This window comes from Hyla sarda, chromosome 10, assembly GCF_029499605.1.
Source record: "Hyla sarda isolate aHylSar1 chromosome 10, aHylSar1.hap1, whole genome shotgun sequence".
In the NCBI taxonomy this organism is placed as follows: domain Eukaryota; kingdom Metazoa; phylum Chordata; class Amphibia; order Anura; family Hylidae; genus Hyla; species Hyla sarda.
Genome location: NC_079198.1, coordinates 51,383,594 through 51,408,561, shown reverse-complemented (window position 1 = coordinate 51,408,561; position 24,968 = coordinate 51,383,594). Strand labels below are relative to the sequence as shown.

The following is a 24,968-nucleotide window of genomic DNA, read 5'->3' as shown; positions in this document are numbered from 1 at the left end:
ACCTGGAGTGCCCAAACTTTTAATCCCCACTGTATATATTTCCCCCCGCTGCACTATATGTGTTGTCCCATGCAGCGCGTTTATAAAGATATGCTCTCCGCAGTGCATTTATAATGTTATGCCCACCGCAGCAAATTCATTATGTACTCCTTGCAGTGCATTAAAAATGTTATGCCCCCCCCGCAGCACATTTATGATGTGCCCCCCTGCAGCGCATTTATCATGATATGCCCCCACAGTGCTATGTGTGAAAAGTATTCTATCAAGAGACATTGGGCCGGCCAGCTGCCAGCCTGATGCGCTGCTGATAGAATAATTTTCACACAAAGCGCTGTGGGGGCATATACATATATACCCTGTTCCAAATTATTATGCAAATTCTACTGTATTTAAGTGTCACAAAGATTAAATATTTTGTTTTTCAGTCTAAATCATGGATGGCATTGTGTTTCAGGGCTCTTTTATGCACGGAAAACAATCTCGGACACCTGTGATAGATTGCCAGGTGAGCCCAATTTAATCTCTTGGGGACAAAGGATGTACAGGTATGCCCTTGCTCCCTGGTACTTAAGGACCAAGGGCGTACCTGTACGCCCGTGGGAATTTCAGTCCCTGCCGGACGGGGACCGGACTGGAGTGACAGCTGATATCTATCAGCAGGCACCCTATGCACATGCCCCATGTCGGCGATTGCCACAAATCGCCGGTGAATTCACACCTGCGATTTGCGGCTATTCCGGGTCATATGGGTCTCCGGTGACCCGGAAAATAAGGGGGATTGGGGTTGTCCAAGGCAGCCACGATCCCCCTGAAGGGATAGGAGTGAGGCGGCAGGGGTGCCACCCCTCATATCCCTGCTTTTGGTCATCTAGAAGCAACAACCAACAGCTGATCGGGGGCTTGGGGGTTAATTTTCGGTTTTCCCGTTCTGCCCACCCACAATAGGCCGAGCAGAACGGCGAAACCGACGAGGACCGGCGTAGAAGGTACACTTACCCATCAGCGGCGGCAGCGGGCGCCGATTGGCAGCAGAAGAGGACGGCGATGCGGCTCCTTGGATCCTATGGAAGCCGGTGAGTTGCCTAGCAACATTTGGAGGGCTACAGTTTGAGACCACTATACAGTGGTCTCTAAACTGTAGCTCTCCAGATGTTGCAAAACTACAACTCCCAGCATGCCCAGACAACTGTTTGTTGTGTGGGCATGCTGGGATTTGCAGTTTTGCAACAGCTGGAGGGCTACAGTTTGGAGATCACTGTGCAGTGGTCTCTAAACTGTAGCCCTCCAGATGTTGCAAAACTGCAAATCCCAGCATACCCGAACAGCTGCCTTGGCATGCTGGTAGTTGTAGTTGTGTATCTCCAGTTGTGGCATAACTATATCTCCCAGCATGCCCTTTGGCAATCAGTACATGCTGGGAGTTGTAGGATTGCAACAGCTGGAGGTACACTGAGTTAGGTAACAGAACCTAACTGAAGTTTTTCCAACCATTGTGTGCCTCCAGCTGTTGCAAAACTACAATTTCTAGCATGCACAGCCTGTCAGTACATGCTAGGAGTCATAGTTTTGAAACAGCTGGAGGTTTGCCCCCCCCCCCCATGTGAATGTACAGGGTACATTCTGATGGGTGGGGTTACAGTGAGTTTCCTGCTTCAAGTTTGAGCTGCAGCAAATTTTTCGGCGCAGCGTAAACTCCAAGTGGAAAACTCACCGTAACCAGCCAGTGCGAATGTACCCTAAGAACACTACACTACACTAACACATAATAAAGGGTAAAATGCTACATATACACCACCTTACGCTGTCCCCCCGAATAAAAATGAAAAACATATCGTACGGCAGTGTTTCCAAAACGGAGCCTCCAGCTGTTGCAAAACAACAACTTCCAGCATTTCCGCACAGCCACTGACTGTCCAGGCATGCTGGGAGTTTAGCAACAGCTGGAGGCACCCTGTTTGGGAATCACTGGAATAGAATACCCCTATGTCCACCCCTATGCAATCCCTAAATTAGTCCTCAGATGCGCATGGCGCTCTCTCATTTCGGAGCACTGTCATATTTCATGGAAACAGTTTAGGGCCACCTATGGGGTATGTCCGTACTCGGGAGAAATTGCACTACAAAATTTGTGGGGCTTTTTCTCCTTTTACTCCTTATGAAAAGGAAAAGTTGGGGGTTATACCAGCCAAAATAAACATTTTTACACTTACATGCTGGTGTTGCCCCATACTTTTTATTTTCACAAGCGGTAAAAGGAAAGAAAGACCCCGAAAATTTGTAACGCAATATGGAAATACCCATATGTGGGCGTAAAATGCTCTGCGGATGTACAACAAGGCTCATGAGTGAGAGCGCACTATGTACATTTGAGGCCTAAATTGGTGATTTGCACAGGGGTGGCTGATTTTACAGTGGTTCTGACATAAACGCAAAAAAATAAATACCCACATGTGACCCCATTTTGAAAACTACACCCCTCACAGAATGTAACAAGGGGTATAGTGAGCCTTAACACCCCAAAGGTGTTTGAAGAATTTTCATAAAAGTTGGATGGGGAAATGAAGAAACATTTTTTTTTTCACTAAAATGCTGGTGTTACCCTATTTTTTTCATTTTCACAAGGGAAAATAGGAAAAAATCCCCCCAAATTTGTAACATTTCTTCTGAGTAAGAACATACCTCATATGGGGATGTAAAGTGCTCTGCGGTTGCACTACAATGCTCAGAAGAGAAGGAGCGCCATTGGGCTTTTGGAGAGAAAATTTGTCCAGAATTGGGGGCCATGTGTGTTTACAAAGCCCCCATAGTGCCAGAACAATGGACCCCCAACATATGACCCCATTTTGGAAATTACACCCCTCACGTACTATAATAAGGGGTACAGTGAGCATTTACGCCCCACAGGTGTCTGACAGATTTTTGGAACAGTGGTCCGTGAAAATGAAAAATTTTATTTTTCATTTGCACAGCCCACTGTTCCAAAGATCTGTCAAATGCCAGTGGGTGTAAATAGAAATAGAAACAAATATAAAAAGAACCAGCGCTCAGAGAAGGAGATGTAGGCAGTAATTCTAGAAATAATTTGATGAAACCAGGGAAGTGGTCACTTACTTCTCTGGGAGGGAGTGCAGGATCCAACCTCACACACTTGCCCCCCTCCAAGAGAACTCGTACAAATCAGCCAAAAGGAATCCTTTCATTTCATTTAATTAAATCGCGACACATTTCGGAGGACATATATAATAACCTCCTTCTTCAGGCACATAATACATACACAATAAACAGCTTTTATACTCACAAAACACTGTACGGAAGGGTGACGGCGTCTAATCCTGATGTATGTTGTTCCTCTTCCGGTGGGGACCTTCGGATCACGTGATCCCCACCGGACCACATGATAATTCATCACGTGGTACCGGCATAAGGCACACGCCACCCACAGCCATCATCCGGAAACCGACACTATCAGAAATGACCTCCGACCATGGGATCAATTCAGGTCACATGATCGGACAGCCGCCGGGCATGCGCGGAGTCCACGCGCCTCGCCGCAGGGCGCACAGTAACTCCACAGATGCACCCACAGTGGAACGCACCGCCATCATGGTCTCACTCCCAAGAGACCCGCGCCTGCGCGATGCCGCGGAACGCACACTGACATTGCGTCTGCGCAGATCAGATGAGGGCAGTGATATTTCAATTAAGGTAAGCTATAGTAATTCATCTTTCATGGACCCGTACATCCCCCGGACAGTGTGCAATACCATATATTGGCAACAACTCACTAAAATGACATCACATAAAATATTAATCAAAATACACAAAAAAAACTAAACAAAAAAAACATAAATATATATATATAAATATAACTAAATGCATATATAAAAATCTTAAAATGACATAAAATTCATTAATATACATGCTCTAAAGACTCATTAAGCTCCTGTGGTGACAATGTATTTAACTTAAAAATCCAGAACATTTCCTTGTTACATAGTAATTTAAAATTCATATTGGGTATCCTCTCCAGGGGTGTCACTCTCATCAAAGTGGGGTCCCTGTTGTGATGAGTATTAAAATGTCTTGATACACTATGGAGATTAAAACCATGGCATATATTGTATTTGTGTTTATTGAGAAATAGCCTTAGACAATTCGTAGTTATACCTATGTACTTCAAATCACAGGGACATTCTAATAAGTACACTACATAGGAATTGCTACAATTTAAATATTCCTTAATGTAGATCGGTCTAGTAGAATCTACTATCTTAATTTCTGTTCTCCTATGTGTTATAATACTACAACATTTACATTTATTTAGGCCGCATTTAAAAACTCCTTTGATTGCTTCTCCTCCAAAGAGGGTACCCACTTTTTTCTGGACATCAAAGCCACTTTTTTATTGTTTAAGGGGTATTGAGGGTGCAATAAAATTTTTAAGGGTCTTACTCCTTCTAAAAATACATTTTGGTTTAGACGGGGCTAATACCCCCTATGATGGGATCTCGTTTTATCAATTCCCAATTTTTTGAAAGGATCCTTTTAATTGAACCATGGGAGTCATTGTACCTAGTCAAAAAGGCCAAATCCATTCTCTCCTGCTCATCATGGTTCTCAGTTGACAGGGTTTGTGTTTTATTTTCCTCCTTATCATGTTTGGACCCTAAACAGTCCACCTGTCTAAGGGTAATAATTCTCTCCCGCGCATTGTTTATTAATTGTTGCGGGTATCCCTTGTCTGCAAATCTCTTTTCCAGTACTTTAATTTGGCGATATGCGTTCTGAGTCCGAAGAACAGTTTTGTCGGATCCGTCTCATTTGGCCATAGGGTATATTTGTCTTCCATGTTTTATGGTGACAGCTAGTGAAGTCAAGGTAGCTGTTTGCATCAACCTCCTTGAAATATGTGGTCGTGCAAACTTCCCCTAATTCTATATATATTTTCAAATCTAAGAATGCCACTTCTGAGGGGCTAATAGTGGATGTAAACTCCAATCCCCAGTCATTTCTATTTAGATTGGATATAAACGACAACAAGGATTTTTCAGTGTCATCCCATATAAGGATGATATCGTCTATAAATCTACGGTAAAAAATTATACGAGTCAAAAACAAGCCTCAAACGCCCCCACGTACAGGTTTGCGTAGCATGGAGCAAATTTTGTCCCCATAGCTGTACTGCAAACCTGCACATAGTTGGCGTTATCATAGACAAAATAATTGTGTTCTAATGTGAACCTAATGGAATCCAATATGAACTGTTGTTGCTTTACTGGCATTAATGGATCTTGTAACAAAAATCCCTTGACTGCTTCAATTCCTTTCGTATGAGGAATATTGCTATACAATGAGGTCACATCAAGTGTTGCCCACAGATAGTTCTTGCTCCAATTTAACTCTTTTAGTAATGTTAGTAGGTGACCCGTATCTCGCAAATAGGCGGGTAATGCTATGACATGTCGCTGTAGTTGATGGTCAATATATTCGGACAATTTAATGGTTACCGAATCTATTCCCGCCACTATTGGGCAGCTCGGTGATTTAACTGGGTTCTTATGAACCTTCGGGAGGAAGTAAAAATACGGAACTGATGGGTTTAGATTATAGATATAGTTTTTTCTCTTTTTAAGAGACAATTGTTTGACAAGGCTTCATCTAGCATGTTTTTTTATGGAGTTATTATATTCCTTAATTCCTTTATTCTGACGGCCTCATTATGGTAGTCTAAATAATCCATCAGTACTATTCCCCCCCCCCTTGTCAGCTGATTTTACCACTATGTCTTTGTTCTTCATAAGCTGTTTTAAAACCTGCTGTTGCTTATAGTTAAGGTTTTTATTCAGGCGTTGTTGCTCCTTTGTTTTGGTTAACTGCATTTTTCAAAAATCCTCCATCACTTTGCTATAGAAAGTTTCTATGCAAGCCCCCTTACTTTCTAGAGTGGGTGTAAATACTCACTGCACCCCTTATTAAATTCTGTGAGGGTTGTAGTTTCCAAAATGGGGTCACGTGGGGGGTCCACTGTTCTGGCACCATGGGGAGGCTTTGTAAACGCACATGCCCCCTGACTTCCATTCCGAACAAATTCTCTCTCTAAAAGCTCAATGGCGGTCCTCCTCTGAGCATTGTACTTGCACTTGATGTCCACACATGGGGTATTTCCAGAAAAATGGCGTTACAAATTTTGGGGGTCATTTTCTCCTATTACCCCTTGTACAAATGTAAAATTTGAGGAAAAAACAGCATTTTAGTGAAAAAAATTGTTTTTTTTTCATTTACAAATCCAACTTTAACAAAAATTCGTCAAATACCTGTGAGGTGTTAATACTCACTGCACCCCTTGTTGCTTTCATTGAGGGATGGTGTAGTTTCCAAAATAGTATGCCATGTGTGTTTTTTTTTTTTTGCTGTTCTGGCACAATAGAGGCTTCCTAAATGCGACATGTCCCCCAAAAATAATTTCAGCAAAATTTGCTTTCCAAAAGCCAAATGTGACTCTTCTTCTGAGCATTGTAGTTTGCCCGCAGAGCATTTTATGTCCTAACATGGGGTATTTCCATACTCAGAAGAGATGGGGTTACAAATTTTGGGGGGCATTTTCTCCCATTACCCTTTGTAAAAATGGTAAATTTGTGAAAAAAATGCACTTTAGAGAAAACAATTCATTTTTTCATTTACACATCGGAATTTAACGAAAAGTTGTCAAACACCTGTGGGGTGTTAAGGCTCACTGGACCCCTTGTTACGTGCCATGAGGGGTATAGTTTCCAAAATGGTATTCATGTGGGGGTTTTCTGCTGTTCTGGCACCATAGGGACTTCCTAAATGCAACATGCCCCCCAAAAATAATTTCAGCAAAATTCACTCTCCAAAATCCCATTGTTGCTCCTTCCTTTCTGAGCCCTCTACTGCGCCCGTCGAACACTTGACATACACATATGAGGTATTTCCTTACTCAAGAGAAATTGGGTTACAAATTTTGTGGGGCTTTTTCTCCTATTACCCTTTGTAAAAATTCAAAAACTGGGTCTACAAAAGCATGCGAGTGTAAAAAATGAAGATTTTGAATTTTCTCCTTCACTTTGCTGCTGTGAAACACATAAAGGGTTAACACACTTACTGAATGTCATTTTGAATACTTTGAGGGGTGCAGTTTTTATAATGGGGTCATTTATGGGGTATTTCTAATAGGAAGCCCCTTCAATTCCACTTCAAAACTGAACTGGTCCCTGAAAAACTCAGATTTTGAAAATTTTGTGAAAAATTGGAAAATTGCTGCTGAACTTTGAAGCCCTCTGATGTCTTCCAAAAGTAAAAACATGTCAACTTTATGATGCAAACATAAAGTAGACATATTGTTTACGTGAATCAATATATAATTTATTTGGAATGTCTATTTTCCTTACAAGCAGAGAGCTTCAAAGTTAGAAAAATGCACAATTTTACATTTTTTTCATAAAATTTTTGAATTTTTCACCAGTAAATGATGCAAGTATCGACAACAATTTACCACTAACATAAAGTAGAATATGTCATGGAAAAACTATCATGGAATCAGAATGAAAAGTAAAAGCATCCTAGAGTTATTAATGCTTAAAGTGACAGTGGTCAGATGTGCAAGGAAACTACACCCCTCAAGGAATGTAACAAGAGGTACAGTGAGCCTTAACACCTCACAGGTGTTTTACTACTTTTTGTTAAAGTTGGATGTGTAAATGAAAAAAAAAAATTTTTCATCAAAATGCTGGTTTTTCTTCAAATTTTAAATTTTTACAATGGGTAATAGGAGAAAATGACCCCCAAAATTTGTAACCCCATTTCTTTTGAGTATGGAAATACCCCATATGTGGATGTCAAGTGCTCTGCTGGCGCACTACAATGCTCCGAAGAGAAGGAGCGCCATTGAGCTTTTGGAGAGTGAATTTGCTTGGAATGGAAGTCAGGGGCCATGTGCGTTTACAAAGCCCCCGTGGTGCCAGAACATTGGACCCCCCCCCCACACACGTGACCCCATTTTGGAAACGACACCCCTCACAGAATTTAATAAGGGGTTTAGTGAGTATTTACTGTTCCAAAAATCTGTCAGACACCTGTGGGGTGTATATGCTCACTGTACCCCTTATTACATTACGTGAGGGGTGTAGTTTCCAAAATGGAGTCACATGTGGGGGGGAGGGGGTCCATTGTTCTGGCACTATGGGGGCTTTGTAAACACATGTGGTCTTCAATTCCGGACAAATTTTATCTTCAAAAGCCCAATGTCGCTCCTTCTCTTCTGAGTATTGTAGTGCGGCAACAGAGCACTTTACATCCACATATGGGGTATTTTCTTACTGAGAAGAAATGGGGTTACAAATTTTGGGGGGCTTTTTTCCCATTTTCCCTTGTGAAAATGAAAAATTTAGGGTAACACCAGCATTTTAGTGAAAAACTTTTTTTTTTTTTTTCATTTTCCCATCCAACTTTAACGAAAATTCGTCAAACACCTGTGGGGTGTTAAGGCTCACTACATTCCATGAGGGGTATAGTTTCCAAAATGGGGTCACATGTGGGTATTTATTTTTTTGCGTTTATGTCAGAACCGCTGAAAAATCAGCCAACCCTGTGCAAATCACCAATTTAGGCCTCAAATGTACATGGTGCGCTCTCACTCCTGAGCCTTGTTGTGCGACCGCAGAGCATTTTACGCACACATATATCGTATAGTGGTATTAAACTGTAGCCCTCCAGCTGTTGCGAAACTACAAATCCCAGCATGCCCAAACAAAGGGGTTAAGGAAAAACTATTAAAGGTGGGTGTTCCACATTATTAAGCAGATCACCATTTTCAAGCAGCATCTGGAAGAAAAAGGAGCTCTCTGCTGCCAAAAAGAGTGAAATAGTTCAATGCCTTGAAAGAGGTATGAAAACATATTTTACAAAAACTTAAGCATGATCATTGCACTATTAAGAGATTTTTGGCTAATTCAGAGCCCAGACGGGTTCATGCAGATAAAGGCACATTAAGGAAGATTTTTTCCAGATTCATGCATTGGATCAAGAGAGCAGCGGCTAAAATACCATTACATAGCAGCAAACAGATATTTAAAGCTGCTGGTGCCTCTGGAGTCCCACAGACATCAAAGTGTAGAGTCCTCCAGAGTCTTGCAACTGTGCATAAACCTTCTATTCTGCCACCACTAACCAATGCTCACCAGCAGAAATGGCTGCATTGGGCAGAAAAATACATGAAGACTCATTTTCAGTCCTGTTCGCTGATGAGTGCCGTGCAACCCTGGATGGCCCATATGAATGGAGTAGTGGATGGTTGGATGGCCACCATGTTCCAACAATGCTGCAACGCCAGCAAGGCAGTGGTAGAGTCATGTTTTGGGCCGGAATCATGGGAGGGGAGCTGGTCGGTCCTTGAAGGTGTAAAGATGACCTCTGCAAAGTATGTGGAGTTTCTGTCTGACCACTTTCTTCCCTGGTACAGAAGGAAGAACTATGCTTTCCGTAATAAAATCATCTTCATTCATGACAATGCACCATCTCATGCTGCAAGGAATACCTCTGCATCAATGACTGCTATGGGGATAAAAGGAGGGAAAGTCATGGTGTGGCCTCCATCCTCCCCTGACCTCAATCCTATTGAGAACCTTTGGAGCATGCTCAAGCAAAAGATGAGGGTGAGATGCAGTTTACAACAAAACAGCAGCTCTGGGAGGCTATTCTGAAATTTTGAAAACAAATTCAAGCAGAAACTATCCAAAAACTCACAAGTTCAGTGGATGCAAGACTTGTGAAGCTGCTATCAAATAAGGGGTTAAAATGTTTAAAAAGTTTAAAGTTTGATTGAAAAAACTTTTGATTTCAGTAAATATGCTGCAAACCCAACAAATAACAATGTTCAGTTCTTTACAACCTATAAAGTGTTTTGAAACTTACAATGCACTGTTCCAAATTATTACGCACAGTAAGTTTTTTATGTTTAAAAAAATACTGGTATCACTGGGAGGTTTGTTCAATAAAATTTAAATCGTACTCTTAATGACTGCTATTTAAATCAATATGTAGGTAAATCAGAAAAATATAATTTGCATCATAATTTGGAACAGAGTGGAGATGCCCTGCGGGGGCCAGAAATATGGCATTATCTAGCTCCCTTAGCGCTTCTTTATACATATGCCCCCTGCAGCGTTACATGTAAAAAGTATTCAGCAGGGTAAGCAGGCCGGCCCAATGAGCTGCTGATAGAATACTTTTCACACATAGCGCTGCGAGGGGCATATGTATATAGAGCCCTATGTGTGGAAAGTATATTCTATCAGCAGTGCATCGGGCTGGCAGCTGGTTTGCCCAATGTCTCCTGATACATACTTTTCACACATAGAGCTGCGGGGGCATAACATTATAAATGCACTGCGGGGGGCATAACATTATAAATGCGCTGGGGGGGGGCCACATGATGAATGCGCTGTGGAGGGCATAACATTATAAATGCGCTGCACGGGGCATATCTTTATAAATGCGCTGCGGTGGGCATATCTTTATCAATGCGCTGCGGGGGTAAAGATACATAGAAGCGCTGCGGGGGGCTAGACATATAACATTATATGTCTGCCCCCCCTTCAGTGCTATATATATCTTGCCTCCCACAGCGCTTTTAATATACATATGCCCCCGCTGCACACTCAGTCTTCATTTTAAAGACCCTTTCCGGAGCCCTGAATGGCCCCTTGGTGCCAGCCATTCCGGGTTCCCAGCGGGGATTTAAAAATAAAAGTAAAAACACATAATACATAGCAGGGAAGCAGAGCATGCCGCCCACTCCACTGGTTAATAACTTCTGCTTGCATCGTGTCTCAGAAATGATAGCCGGTACGATCAATCCCTCAGCCCCTGTACTACAACCACCAACATGGAACAGACTCTGTTCCATGATAGGTATAGTAGTACAAGCACTACAGTAGCCTCCCCAGCCGCCCTCAGACTCCTGCAGCCGGGGAAACTACTACTCCCGTCATGGAAACAAGTCTGTTCCATGACTGGAGGAGTAGTAGTCCCTCCGCACTGCAGGAGTCCCCTGATTTCACCTCTTCTGAGCATGCTCTGAAATAATAACAGTTCAAAAACGGATATTATAAACACATAACAGATGGCATTAAAGGCTCAGCCATTTGCAATAGACTTCAATGTTAAATTTATAATATCCGTTACTTTTCCGTTATTTTTGACGGGAGAAAAAAATACTGCATGCAACATCTTTTCCCCGGCAAAAAAAATTAAAAATGGAATAGAAAACAAACAGGTGCGAAAGGGTGATAAATGATTGTAAAAAAAATCCCATTGACATCAATGGGATTATTTTACAGCCATTTGCAACCCGTTTGAAAAATGATCAAACAAATTGATAACGGGCATTTATTAACGGGGGCAGACGTTAATGTGAACGAGCACGATGGAACATTTCCAACCACGCAGCTAAAACTCAAGGGAGGCTACAGCTGGCAGCAGGAAAGAGGAGTTATCTGGCAAAAGTGGAGGTCCAAGCTAAACCTGAAGCTGTGCTTTAAAGGGGTACTCCAGTGGAAAACTTTTTTTTTAAAATCAACTGGTTCCAGAAAGTTAAACAGATTTGTAAATTACTTCTATTAAAAAATCTTAATCCTTCCAGTACTTATTAGCTGCTGAATACTACAGAGGAAATTATTTTCTTTTTGGAACACAGAGCTCTCTGCTGACATCACGAGCACAGTGCTCTCTGCAGACACCTCTGTCCATTTTAAAATGGTGGGGATTTAGCTCCTTGCACTCCCACGATCAGCTGTTTGAAGAAGCTTCGGTGCTCATTGAGTGTTGCTGCCTTGCTATTAGTAGGGGTAATGTAAGAAGCTGCAATGTTTAAGTGAACAGGGCATTTCTTTGTTCCACCACTACTAACAATAGACCAATTATCAGTGAACATAAACTTAAATATGAGTATCCTCTCGCATTGTGTGGACCTCCAATTACAGCGATTTGTCCTAAACATAGAGTCTTTCCCCAAGGTACACTCCTCTTAAACTGAGCACCATACTGGAGCCATACTTACTTCTGGGCAACATCTCTACTTCCACATTTGTGGGAAGCAACAATCAAAACCTAAGTGATCAATTTCATCTTAATTGCTTATACCTTAAAGTATCCCTGTCATTAAAGGGGTTCTCCACGATAAGGTGATTTTAGCACCTACCTGGCAGGCAGTAATGGACATGCTTAGGAAGCATTTATGCTTGTCTTGGGGCTAAATGGCTATGTTGTGAGATTACCATAATACTGTGGCTAGCTGTTTGTGAACTGGTATTTCCTGTTTGACTTTTCTTTTTTTGACTACAAATCCCACAATTCTATTTTCCTCCCTCCCACATAGCAGCCACCCCACCCATTGTAACATAAATGAGCTGCATCCATCAAAAGACCTGTGGTTTTCAATCAGGATGCCTACAGCTGTTACATTAGTTGCAGATTGATCCTTCCACCCATTGAAGCAGACAGGCTCCCTGTCATCAGCTGACTAGTGAGTCAGGCCTCAGCCGCATTGCAAGCTGAGAAAAATCTGAGATAACAGTCATTTTGTATGCTGTTAAAAATAAATATTGGGGTGAAAATCACATAAGCATTGTGAGAAAACCATCACACACAGGTACAGACACTATATTTTGAACTACACTAACTTTACAGCCCCTGTAGCATAGTCAAATAAAAAAAGTTCTGGAATACCCCTTTAAGGACCACGTGTTTTTTCATTTTTGCACTTTCGTTTTTTCCTCCTCATCTTCTAAAAATCATAACCATATGGGGGCTTGTTTTTTGCACCACCAGTTGTACTTTGTGATAACATAGATCATTTCACCACAAGATGTACAGCGAAACCAGGAAAAAAAAATATTTGTGGGGCAAAATTGAAAAAAAACAAAAAAAAACTAAAACAAACACACCATTTCTACACCGTGCAATTTTCGTTAAAATTACACCTTGTCTTCATTCTGTAGGTCGATATGATTAAATTGATACCCAACTTACGTAGGTTTGATTTTGGTTTACTTCTGTTAAAAAGTATAACTATTTGCACCAAAATGTGCAAAATGTGCAAATTCTTACCTCTATATCTTATTTTTTTTTTACTTTTCCGTATACAGGGATGTATGAGGGCTCATTTTTTTTTGCGCCATGATCTGTAGTCTTTATCATTACCATTTGTGTTTTTATGTGACTTTTTTAATAAATTTTTTTAGGGTATATAACGTGACCAAAATATACAATTTTGGACTTTGGTATTTTTTTTTATGTAAACGCCATTGATCGTGCGGTTTAATTAACATAGGTTTTTTATAGTTCGGTCATTTATGCACGTGGCAATACCACATATATGTTTCTTTTTGTTTACATATTTTTTATGGGGAAAAGGGAGGTGATTCAAACTTTTATTAGAGAAGGGGTTAATTCACATTTATTAACTTTTTTTACTTTTTTTTTTTTTACACCATTTTATAGTCCCCATAGGGAACTATTACATGCAATCCTTGACTTGCATACACTGTTCAATGCTGTGCCATAGCATCGCATTGATCAGTGTTATCGGTGCTCGATTGCTCCAGGCTGCTGAGGCATCCTGGAGCATCCTAGCAAGATTAGATGGCAAGGAAGCAGGTAAGGGCCCTCCCACCATCCTCTAAGCTGATCGGCTCAGCTTTGCTGAGCTGCTGGGACAGTTTTTCCAAATTTTAGATTCCGCGATCAACTTTGGTGTCTAAGGTGTTAATGCAGGGTATCACCAGGATCGGGGATGTCCAGTATTAACCACAGCGGCTGATAGGGACCACCCCGCTATGACGCAGGGTCAGCTCCTGACCTCGCGCTATAGAAGAGGAGCGGGACGAGGATGTATGCCCTTCATCCTTAATCTCGGGTCATTTTTCATTTTGCACTTTTGTTTTTTCCTCCTCACTTTCTAAAAATCATAACACTTCAGTACAAATGACACCTTATCTTTATTCTGTAGGTGCAAACGGTTACAAGGTTACAGAATTTATGTAGGTTTTACTTTATCTTAGGCTGCTTTCACACTATAAAATTCATCCATTTTAAAGATCCGTTTGATGTTCCGTTACGAAAACCCTGAAAATCGCCATTAAACGTCCGTTAGAAATTCACATACGTCCGTTAGAAAATCCCATTATAGTCTATGGGATTTTTATATTATCCGTTTTAATCCGTTATAGTCCGTTATTAATAACGGATGTTATTTTGTGACGGAAGATAGTAACGGGAGAAATAGTGCATGCACTATTTCTTCCGTTCATTCTCCTGTCACAAAATAACGTCCGTTATTAATAACGGGCTATAACGGATTAAAACGGATAATGTAAAAATCCCATAGACTATAATGGGATTTTGGTAAGACGCCTCCCCATGTCCCCTCAGCTGATCGTAATGCTGTGGCTTTGCCGTGGAAGTCCTGATCAGCCCACTGAGATAGCCAGGAACGGAATTAACCTCTTTTAGATGCCATGATCAACTTTGATTGCGGCATCAAAGGGGTTAATGCATTAGGGGTCCAGCATTAGCCGTGGGTCCTGGTTGCTGATAGCAACTGGGACCCACCGTGTATCATGTGCTCTTACCTGCTGAGCGTGCGTCATACAGCGGGAGCCCACAGTGGACATACATATATGTCCGTTTGCGGGAAAGGTTTAAGAGTTAATGAAAACTTTTCATTTGGCAGGGACATATGAAAAATTTTGATCGGTTGTGGTCTGAGTGTTCAGACTGTTGCCAATCTCTACATACAGCTGGGTGAAGCGCGCTTCACACTCTGGCTGGCCGTGATTTCCATTCAGATGTAGGAGACAGCCCATAGACTTCTAATGGAGCTGACTAGAGATGAGCGAACTTTTGAAAAATTTGATTCGGCCAATTTCACAGCGAATCTATATTAACAGTGGCTATTTCTGGCCTACAGAGAGCCTCAATAGGGGTGTAAAACACTTTGCTGTGTTCTAACACACATATGGAGTGTGCTGGGGTAGTGAAATAATACTGTTATTAAGTATTACATGCAGATTACATGGATGGAGGTGGCATCAGTATGAGGAGACTATATAGTCTCTGAATGACACAGCGTGGAGGTGTTAGCAGCATGAGGAGACCATATAGTGGCTGAATAACACAGCGTGGAGGTGTTGGCAGAATGAGGAGACCATATAGTGGCTGAATGACACAGCTTGGATGAGGCTGGAGCATGAGGAGACCATATAGTGGCTGAATGACACAGTGTGGAAGTGTTGGCAGCATGAGGAGACAATATAGTGGCTGAATGACACAGCGTGGAGGTGTTGGCAGCATGAGGAGACCATATAGTGGCTGAATGACACAGCCTGGAGCTGGCAGCAGCATGAGTAGACACTAGGGCTTCACAATCCCTAAGATTAAAAGAGGAATTTTGAAATTTAAATTGAAGATTTATGGTAGCTAGTGCTACCATAAGAAATTTTTAAGTCCAGGCTCAGGCCCAGCAGCATCAGTAAACCATATATTGGCTAAATGACACAGCCTGGGGGTGGCTGAATCATGAGGAGACCATATAGTGCCTGAATGGTACAGCCAGGAGTTGGCAGCAGCATGATTAGACACCAGTGCTTGACAATCCCTAAGAATAAAATGTGACTTCTGAAATTTAAACTGAAGATTTTGGGTAGCTAGTGCTACCATAACAAAATTTTAATTCCCAGTCCCAGCAGCATCAGTAAACCATATGTTGTGTGTATAACACAGCCTGGAGTTGGCTGAAGCATGAGGAGACCATATAGTGTCTGAATGGCACAGCCTGGAGTTGGCAGAAGCATGAGACCATTGAAATTTATTATTTTGAAATTTAAATTTAAGATTTTGAAATTGAACTTTAAACTCCCAAGTTTTAGTGTCCCGGGCCCCGGCGTGTGGGTACAAAGGGCCAAATCTAACAAGGAGTCACATGGCAGCACAATGACAGAGCCTGGAGGTGGCATCAGTAGAAAGAGACCATATAGTGGCTGAATGAGACAGCCTGGAGGTGGCATCAGTATGAGGAGACCATACAGTGGCTGAATGCCTGCCTGGAGTTTAGTATTGATGGTTGGAAATCCTGGCTGATCCATGCCTGATTCATCTTCACAAAGGTCAGTCTCTCCACATTTTTCGTGGAGAGACAAATTCTCCTTGGGGTGACTATGGTCCCCGCCGCACTAAACACCTGCTCTAATGGCAGGATAGCTTTTCCAGGGCAAACTCTGCTAGTTGGGGCCACAAATCAAGTTTGACTGCCCAGAAGTCCAGCGGATCTTCAAGGTGTGTTGGCATGGGTATGTCAAGGTATGCCACCACATTCTGGTTCAGGTCCTGCTCCAGGTGTACCTACTGCTGATGAGTTGCTTCACTATGCGGGTGAAGAAAGCTACTCATCAGCGACTGCAGACTCAGGCTACTGCTGATGGAGCTGGTACTGCTTCTGCCACCCCACCCCTCCCCAACAGCCATGGCAGTGGAAGGTGAGCGCAGGGGGCCCCCCGATTCAGACTTACGAGAGGATGGACGATGATGCCGATAGGCATCGGCAAACTGACTACATAGGAGGCCTCTGTAGAAGTTCATTTTGTCCTCCCTTTTAGTGGGTGTAAAAAAGGCCCCTATTTTTTGGCGATAGCGAGGGTCCAATAAGGTGGAGATCCAGAAGTCATCCCATTGCCGAATGGGGACAATTCGACTGTCACTACGCAAGCAAGTCAGCATGCAACGTGCCATTTGTGCAAGTGACTCTGAGGAACTCCCTGCCTCCATCTCCACTGCATACTGCCATGTTGTGTCTGGGTCCTCTGTCTCGCCTTCCTCATAACCATCTAGCTCCTCTGGCTGCTTCGGCTCCTCCTCTCCTGTCAGATTACTAGAAAAACCGCCCATTTGGCAAGACCTAAACTGTGCTGCACTGTGCCCCTACCCCTCCTCCTCCTCCTCCAGTTCAGCCCCCACAGGACTCATGTGGCGGTGAGATGTAGGCACCACGTCTCCAGTGCCCTTACCAGCCATTGTTTCCAACACGTGTTGTAAGAAATGAAGCAGTGGAATGATATTGTTCATCCCGTAATCCTGGTGACTTACTACTAATGTGGCTTTCTCAAAGGGCCTTGGCAAATGGCAGGTGTCACGTATGAGCTGCCACTGGTTCACATTGAAGTTACACAGGGTAGTACCCCTATCCGCTTGGATCATCAAGAAATCGGTGATGGCTTTTCTCTGCTCGTACAGTCGGTCCAACATATGGAGGGTGGAATTCCAACGTGTGGCAACATCACAAATCAGACTATGTTGAGGGCTTCCGTTCTGACACTGCAGCTCAAGGAGCTTGTGCTTTGCGGGTGTACAAGTGGCTGAAGTGCATGCAAAGTTTCCTTGCAAATGGGGGGAACACTTCAGTAACTGCTTCACAACCAGATTGAACATGTGTGCCATGCAGGGCGCATGGTTCAGCCTTCCTAGTCGCAGCGCATGCAAGATGTTCTTCCCGTTGTCAGTCACCATGGTTCCCATTTCCAGTTTTCATGGAGTAAGCCATGCTCTGATTTCTTTACAAATTACTTTTACAAATTACTTTTTGACTCTTTTCGCCAAGGTAAACCATGTGAAAAACAGCGTGAGACCACCGTGCCCTGCACACCTGGTATGCTGAAGGGCCACTGAGACTTGTCTGGGCAGTGGAGGCTGAGGACATGGTGGAGGATGAGGAGGCAGAGTGGCACACTGTCAGACAACCAATGGCCTGAGAGCTTGGAGGAGGAAGGGGCGGGACCTGTACAAATTGGGGTTGTGGCTGTGCAGGAACCACATTCACCCAGTGAGCCGTAAAGGACATGTATTGTCCCTGACCGTAGTTACAGCTCCAGACGTCGGTGCTGCCGTGCACTTTGGTACACACCGGCAGGCTCAAGGACTGGACCACCTTCTCTTCCCCAAAATTGTGCAGGGCTGGTACTGTCTTCTTCGCAAAGAAATGATGGCTTGGCAGTCTCCACCTCCACTCGGCACAAGCCATCTGTGGTGTCCCGGTACTGGACTTGGTCCCGTACCTTTGTCGTAAGTCCCCACAGTCAGAGTTCCTCCATCCTGGTAGGGCTTTCCTGGTGGATAAACCCCTAGTCGCCTCATAATGCCATTTAGACATGTATGTATTAAATATATTTTATGATAATGTAATTGATGTACAGGACCTTTGGTCACGTGATTTCTAGTGAATTGTGTTATGCTAGGTTTAAGGACCTTTGGGTCATGTGACTAGGTCATGTGATGTAACCATAATGCCTTGGTTTAGGACTGACAGGTTTGGGGACCAATAAGCTTTGACCCTGCCCCTTCTGTATATAAGGGCACTTCATCCAATAATCTTGGCTCTTAGTTTTGGACTACCAAACTGAGCAGATCTGTTATCACAGCCACAAGACAAGCTAGGCCTGGAGCCTTCCACTTCAGCCGCTTTCTAAACTGTGAGTTAATCTGACTCAAATCTTACCAATCCTACGTGACTACTGAACCTAAACATACCCCTAAATTAGTGGAACAGCGTACAGCAAAAGCAAAGCTGATTTTACTACAAAGTCCCAGCCAACCTATGAGGAGTCTAAATCCCCGTCCTCTTGTAAAAGACTGCTTGTTTGTTATCATCATCTGCATAAAATCTGCAGTAAAGTTATTTCTAATTCACTACAACTTCTGCTGTGGACAATCCTTTATTCCTCCCTATCGTTCCTGGGACGGGTGGCGGTAGGACCTATAGATTGAGGAAGCCCGCACCCTTGCGTCACGACAATCAAGGGTTAATGCTATACCCTGCAACACTACTCTGCAACACCCCTGTTCACCCTACATCCCCCAAGCTCACCACACATCAATTCTCTGAAAGGTGCAGAGTCCACCACTTGAAAAGGGAGGGACTGCAGCACCAGCCAGCTTCTGCACCATTAGATGAGTGGGCGCATACTGTTGTCTCTTGGAAATGGCTTGGCCAATGGATTGTTGGCGGAATGGCTGACTAAAAGTAGGAGGAGCAGGAGGAGCTCATTTTCCCACCAACAGTCTGCACTAATTGACTGCTACTGCAGCTGTCTCCAGGAACCCCTGTTCCACTACCTCCCGGGTAAGTAGGCTGCTGCGAAGCAGGTGGTCTCGCCCGGGCACATTTGGCTCCAGAATTTCCACTTCTGCCACCATGCTGACTGCGAACCATGCTACCACCTTGCTGGCTCAGCTGCGGCCTCACGGGCAACCTGCAACTCTCTTCTCTTGATGATGATGATGATGAAGCCCTTTCTGCACCCGGCTCCCAATTGCGATGGGCTTCATCATCATCAAGTGTCTGCACGTCACTGATGTCCTCCTCAGGTTCCTCAACAGTGTCTGCTTCAGGACCATGGACCCTGGCAACACCGCCTCTCACGTCACTCTCCTCATCACTACTTGCCCGCCTAGCGGAGGAAGCGGATGATGTCTCCTCCACTTCTTGGCTGGGCTGCTGACTGTCCTCTATTAGATCGTCCTCACTGAATAGTGGAGCTGAACCCACAGCATAAGATACTTCTATAGGGGAGGGAACAGCATAGGTCAGAGGCAATGGAAGGACAGGGACTGCTTCCGGGCCATGCCAACTGAGGGTTGTGTCTGGGGAACCTACCGACTGTTGACTGGGGGTATCAGATGTCACTGGGGGCATCAGCTCTCACTGCGACTCCTGCTGCCACTCGCCCCTAGTCTGCTGCGACCTCTGCCTGATGAATTTAGACCTCTGCCACTCCTCTGTGCACATCCTGGCACTTCTCTGCCTGACATACTTAGTGTGTATATGAGGGGAATACAATTCGCTTCACTACGCTTAAAAAAATATTTGTCTAGAACAGCAGCAAGTGTGTACTTTTGCCTGTCCTTTCACAGTATTTAAGCCCTTGACAGAAGTATACATGCGGTATGCACTTATGAGGGTAGAAAAATGCACTACAGTACGCCTAAAAACTCAGTGTTTTTGTAAAACACCAGCCGGTGATTACTTTTGTCTGTCCTTCCACAGTATGTAGGCCCTTGACAGATTAACAGGTACAAATTAGTACACTACTTATATATACATATGCGGTATGCACTTACGAGGGCAGAAAAATGCGCTACAGTACGCCTAAAAACTCTGTATATTTGTAAAGCACCAGCCGGTGATTTATTTTGTCTGTCCTTTCACAGTATGTAGGCCCTTGACAGATTAACAGGTACAAATTAGTACACTACTTATATATACATATGCGGTATGCACTTATGAGGGCAGAAAAATGCGCTACAGTCCGCCTAAAAACTCTGTATATTTGTAAAACACCAGCCAGTGATTTCTTTTGTCTGTCATTTCACAGTATGTAGGCCCTTGACAGATTAACAGGTACAAAATAGTACACTACTTAGATGCACGTATGCGACATGCACTTATGAGGGCAGAAAAATGCACTACAGTACCCTTTAAAAAAAAGTGCTACAGTACCCTTTTTTTTTAAAACACCAGCAGTACACAACAGTGCTGCAGCCAAAAAAAGCTGTGTACTAAACACAGTCTACAGACTAGTATAACCAGCAGATAATTTTTTGCGGAACAAAGACACTGAATTGCGCTGAAAAATTATTCCTGCCTCCTCTGCTAAGTTTTATGAAGTTGAGGCAGCTTGCTGAAATGTATGAGGCAACCCACAGCTATCTGCCCCTCTCTGTAATACTATGCCGAAGAAAGTGTCTGGGAGGTTAATGCCTGCAGCTGCAGTAAAAATCCTTTTCAGTGAAAAAAAACAATGCTCTCTGTCCACGAGAACGCTGATGTGACTAGGAGGATGTTAAACTCTGCTGGATTGTGCTTTTCTCTGCTGTAACACACACACACACACACACACACACAGGCTCTGTGTCCTATGATACTTCTGCAGTGTATTGTAATGAAGTGAGGAGCCGGAATTATGGCTGCCAATTATATAGGGTATATAATATGTATATAATATATGTATTATATATATAGTATATAATATAATAGGCTGCGTCCTGCATGTGATTCATTGTCATCCCGCCTACTTCCCTTCCGCCTTGCCTTCCCACCTTCCCAGCGCTCCTTGCCCCATGTACTGACATGTGGTTCCACTATTTTAGATGCCCTGGAGCCTGCACCCCAGTAAATGGAGTTTAATGAAGTGATTCGTGATGATATTCACATTCATTGCGAATTGAATATTTCCTGAAATTCGTTACGAATTCGGGTTCGTCAGCTTCGATTTGCTCATCTCTAGAGCTGACTCCTGCAACTGAATGAAGATTACGGCCAGCCGGGGACTAAAGGTGTACTCCGGTGGAATATATAATATAATATAATATGTCAACTGGTGGCAGAAAGTTAAACAGATTTGTAAATTACTTCTATATAAAAAAAAATGTATCCTTCCAGTACTTATCAGCTGCTGTATGCTCCAGAGGAAGTTCTTTTCTTTTTTAATTTATTTTTTGTCTGACCAAAGTGCTCTCTGCTGACACCTCTGTCCATGTCAGGAACTGTCCGGAGCACAAGCAAATCCCCATAGCAAACCTCCCCTGTTCTGGACAGTTCCTGACATGGACAGAGGTGTCAGCAGAGAGCACTGTGGTCAGACAGAAAATAAATTCAAAATGAAAAGAACTTCCTCTGGAGCATACAGCAGCTGATAAGAACTAGAAGTAGAAGTAATTTTAGAAGTAATTTACAAATCGGTATAACTTTCTGGCACCAGTTGATTAAAAAAAAAGTATTTTCCACTGGAGAACCCTTTTAAAGCACTCTACTGCAAACCTTAATTGGCTATATCTAAAGATCAGCAGGGGGTCTAAACATTCAGACCCTGATCGATCACAAATTTTGACTTGTCCCTTTGACATGTCAAAGGTTTTGCACAATGATAGGGACTCTATAATGCTAAAAGAACAAAAACCTACAGTATCATGTTCGTTTTAAAACACATCTTCAAGTATAATTCCCAGCAGTACCTACAGACAGAAGGTACGGCAAAGGACGTGCACATTATGCTAAGTTTCAAAAACCTTTACCTCAGCGCCTTCAAGAAACAATGCATGTGTTCTCCCTAAATCATCAAACATCATCATTGTCTACAAACATTACATATATGTATACATATTTATATGGAAAGGTACCCCCAAAGACTTTGATAAGTTTACCACTTACCTTAACAATGAATGGAACCTTTCCTTTTTAGTCAAGTGCTCAGGTTCATCTTCAGAATATTTAGATCTTGTCCTGTCATCCAATGTAAAGACAATTATCACAAAAACCTACATCAAAATAGTTCATAATAATAGTTTTACATGATTAGCTGCTATTACAACAAATGAAAAAGAAAAATTATGTACAGCCAATTCGACAGACTCCAGAAAAACTGTACAAAAACATTATTATCAATAGCAATATTATCATGAAGTGACAAAAAAGAAAGGTTACCCCCCCCCCAAATAATTTAAGCTGCCTTCAGGAAAGCCCATTATGTCCCTCACAAGGAAGGGCACAAGTAATCCCACAACAATACAGTTGGGACTTCAATGCGTTACATTTAACTTTTTATTCTATTGTGGACATATATTGGTTGTAACCATAGGCAGGGTAAATGGTGTACAAATCTGAGGAATGGTGCAGAGTTGTGCTACTCAAAATTTGAGGAAGGCCTCACTAGTGAGATACAATGGACAGTATGCAGCTCCTGAGAAAAAAGGTTAAAATACCAAAGTTCATTAGCTCATCTAAAATTTTGTGAAAAAAGACATGTCTCGAAAAAAAGAAAAACACTTCTTGTCAAGTCCTGTGGCTCGTAATCACGCCATGACCTGATCTGCACTCCTTTTCTCTTCACAAGTGAGGCTCACCTTAGTTTATAAAGGTAAGGAACAAGTAAGGTACTGGGGTAATGTAGTGAGATGGTCTGGAAGGGTTGCTTCTGCTTTGGAGTTCCCAAGCAAAATTGCCAAGTTGGGTGATAATATGAGGCCTCAGTATCAGAAATTTCAACCTTAATGGATAATGTCTCCATTACAGAGGAAACAGTCTAACTATTCTCATGGGTGTTTGTAATGCAGGTAGGCCAAGACAGCCAGTGGTGGTAGGGGATTTTATAATCAGGAAGATGGATAAAATAATTTGTTGCTCAGACTGCCTCAACCAAATGGTTTGCTGTCTTGTGGTGGGTTCAGCATGTGGTGGAATGGGTGGACAAATAACTTTAGGGGCTAGGGGAGATCCAGCTGTCGTGGTCCATGTGGGAGCCAACTACAGAATACTTGATAGGTGGAGGTCCCTAAAAAATAACTATAAAGAACTAGGTGCCAAGCTAAAGGGAAATAACTTTAACTTGTTGGGGATGAAGTTCCTACAGGTATGTCCTTGCATCCCGGTACTTAAGGACGGAGGGCGTACCTGTACACCCTCCGTATTTCCGTTCACCGCCGCTCGCCGCTCGAAATCATTCAGCAGGCATCCCGTTACATCGCCCAGGGGGGCAATTGCCGCAAATCACCGGTCACCCGAGGTGTGATGCGGGTGGCGGTATAATGATACGGTGGTGGGATTCTGGTGAGTGGCCCTTTGAAAAATCTGGAGGACTTCAGTTCTACAGTTTTTCTCCAAACTTTGGGCCTCCAGATCTTGCAAAACTACAACTCCCAGCAAGCCAAGACAGCAAACAACAGTGTGTCTCCAGCTGTAGCAAAACTACAACTCCCAGCATGCACAGTCTGTCAGAGGAGTCTAGCGCCATGCTTGCATCCGGGTCTGCCTCTATGCAAATCCCCAATTTAGGCCTCAAATGCGCATGGCGCTTTCTCACTCCAGAGCCCTGTCGTATTTCAAGGCAACAGTTTAGTGTCACATATGGGGTATTTCCATACTCGGGAGAAATTGCTTTTCAAATTTTTGGGGGGCTTTTCTTCCTTTTACCCCTTATGAAAAGGAATAGTTAGGGGCTACACCAGCATGTTAGTATAAAACAAAAATTATTTGCATGCTGGTGTTGCCCCATACTTTTCATTTTCACAAGAGGTAAAAGGAGAAAAAGACCACCAAAGTTTGTAAAGCAATTTCTCCTGAGTACAGAAATACCCCATATGTGGACGTAAAGTGCTCTGCGGGTGCACAACAGGGCTCAGGAGTGAGAGTGCACCATGTACATTTGAGGCTTAAATTGGTTATTTGCACAGGGGTGGCTGATAGTTATAGCGGTTCTGACATAAACGCAAAAAGGAAAACACCCACATATGACTGCATTTTGGAAACTACACCCCTCAAGGAATGTAATAAGGGGTGTAATAAGCATTAACACCCTTCAGGTGTTTGACGAGTTTTCGTAAAAGTTGGACATGAAAATGAAAAATGTTATTTTTTTCATCAAAATGCTGGTGTTACCCCAAATTTTTCATTTTTAAAAGGGGTAATAGAGGAAAAAGCCACCCAAAATTTGTAACACCATTTCTTCTGAGTAAGTAAATGCCCCATATGTGGATGTACAGTGCTCTGCGGGTGCACTACAATGCTCAGAAGAGAAGGAGCAAAAAATTTTTTTGTAGAGAGAATTTGGCTGGAATTGAAGACCATTGCATTTACAAAGCCCCATGCTGCCAGAACAGTGGAACCTCCCCACATTTGATGCCAATTTGGAAACTACACCCCTCACAGAATGTAACAAGGGGTGCAATGAGCATTTATGCCCCACAGGTGTCTGACAGATTCTGTAAAAATGAAAAATTAAATTTAAAATTTTCACAGCCCACTGTTCCAAAGATCTGTCAAACGCCACACCAGTGGGGTGTAAATGCTCACTGCACCCCTTATTACATTCCGTGAGGGGTGTAGTTTCTGAAATGGGGTTACATGTGTG

At 42.9% G+C, this 24,968-nt stretch overlaps 1 protein-coding gene across 1 annotated transcript in view; it reads right to left on the bottom strand.

The window, feature by feature from the left end:
* The window catches only part of LOC130294131 (serine/threonine-protein kinase SBK1-like), a 91,194-nt gene extending 68,892 nt beyond the window's left edge, over positions 1–22,302 (bottom strand). Inside the window, exon 1 of the mRNA XM_056543616.1 lies at positions 22,274–22,302. The gene's annotated coding sequence lies outside the window, so the exon portion shown is untranslated. The remainder of the gene's footprint in view (positions 1–22,273) is intronic.
* Between the last annotated feature and the right edge of the window lie 2,666 nt (positions 22,303–24,968).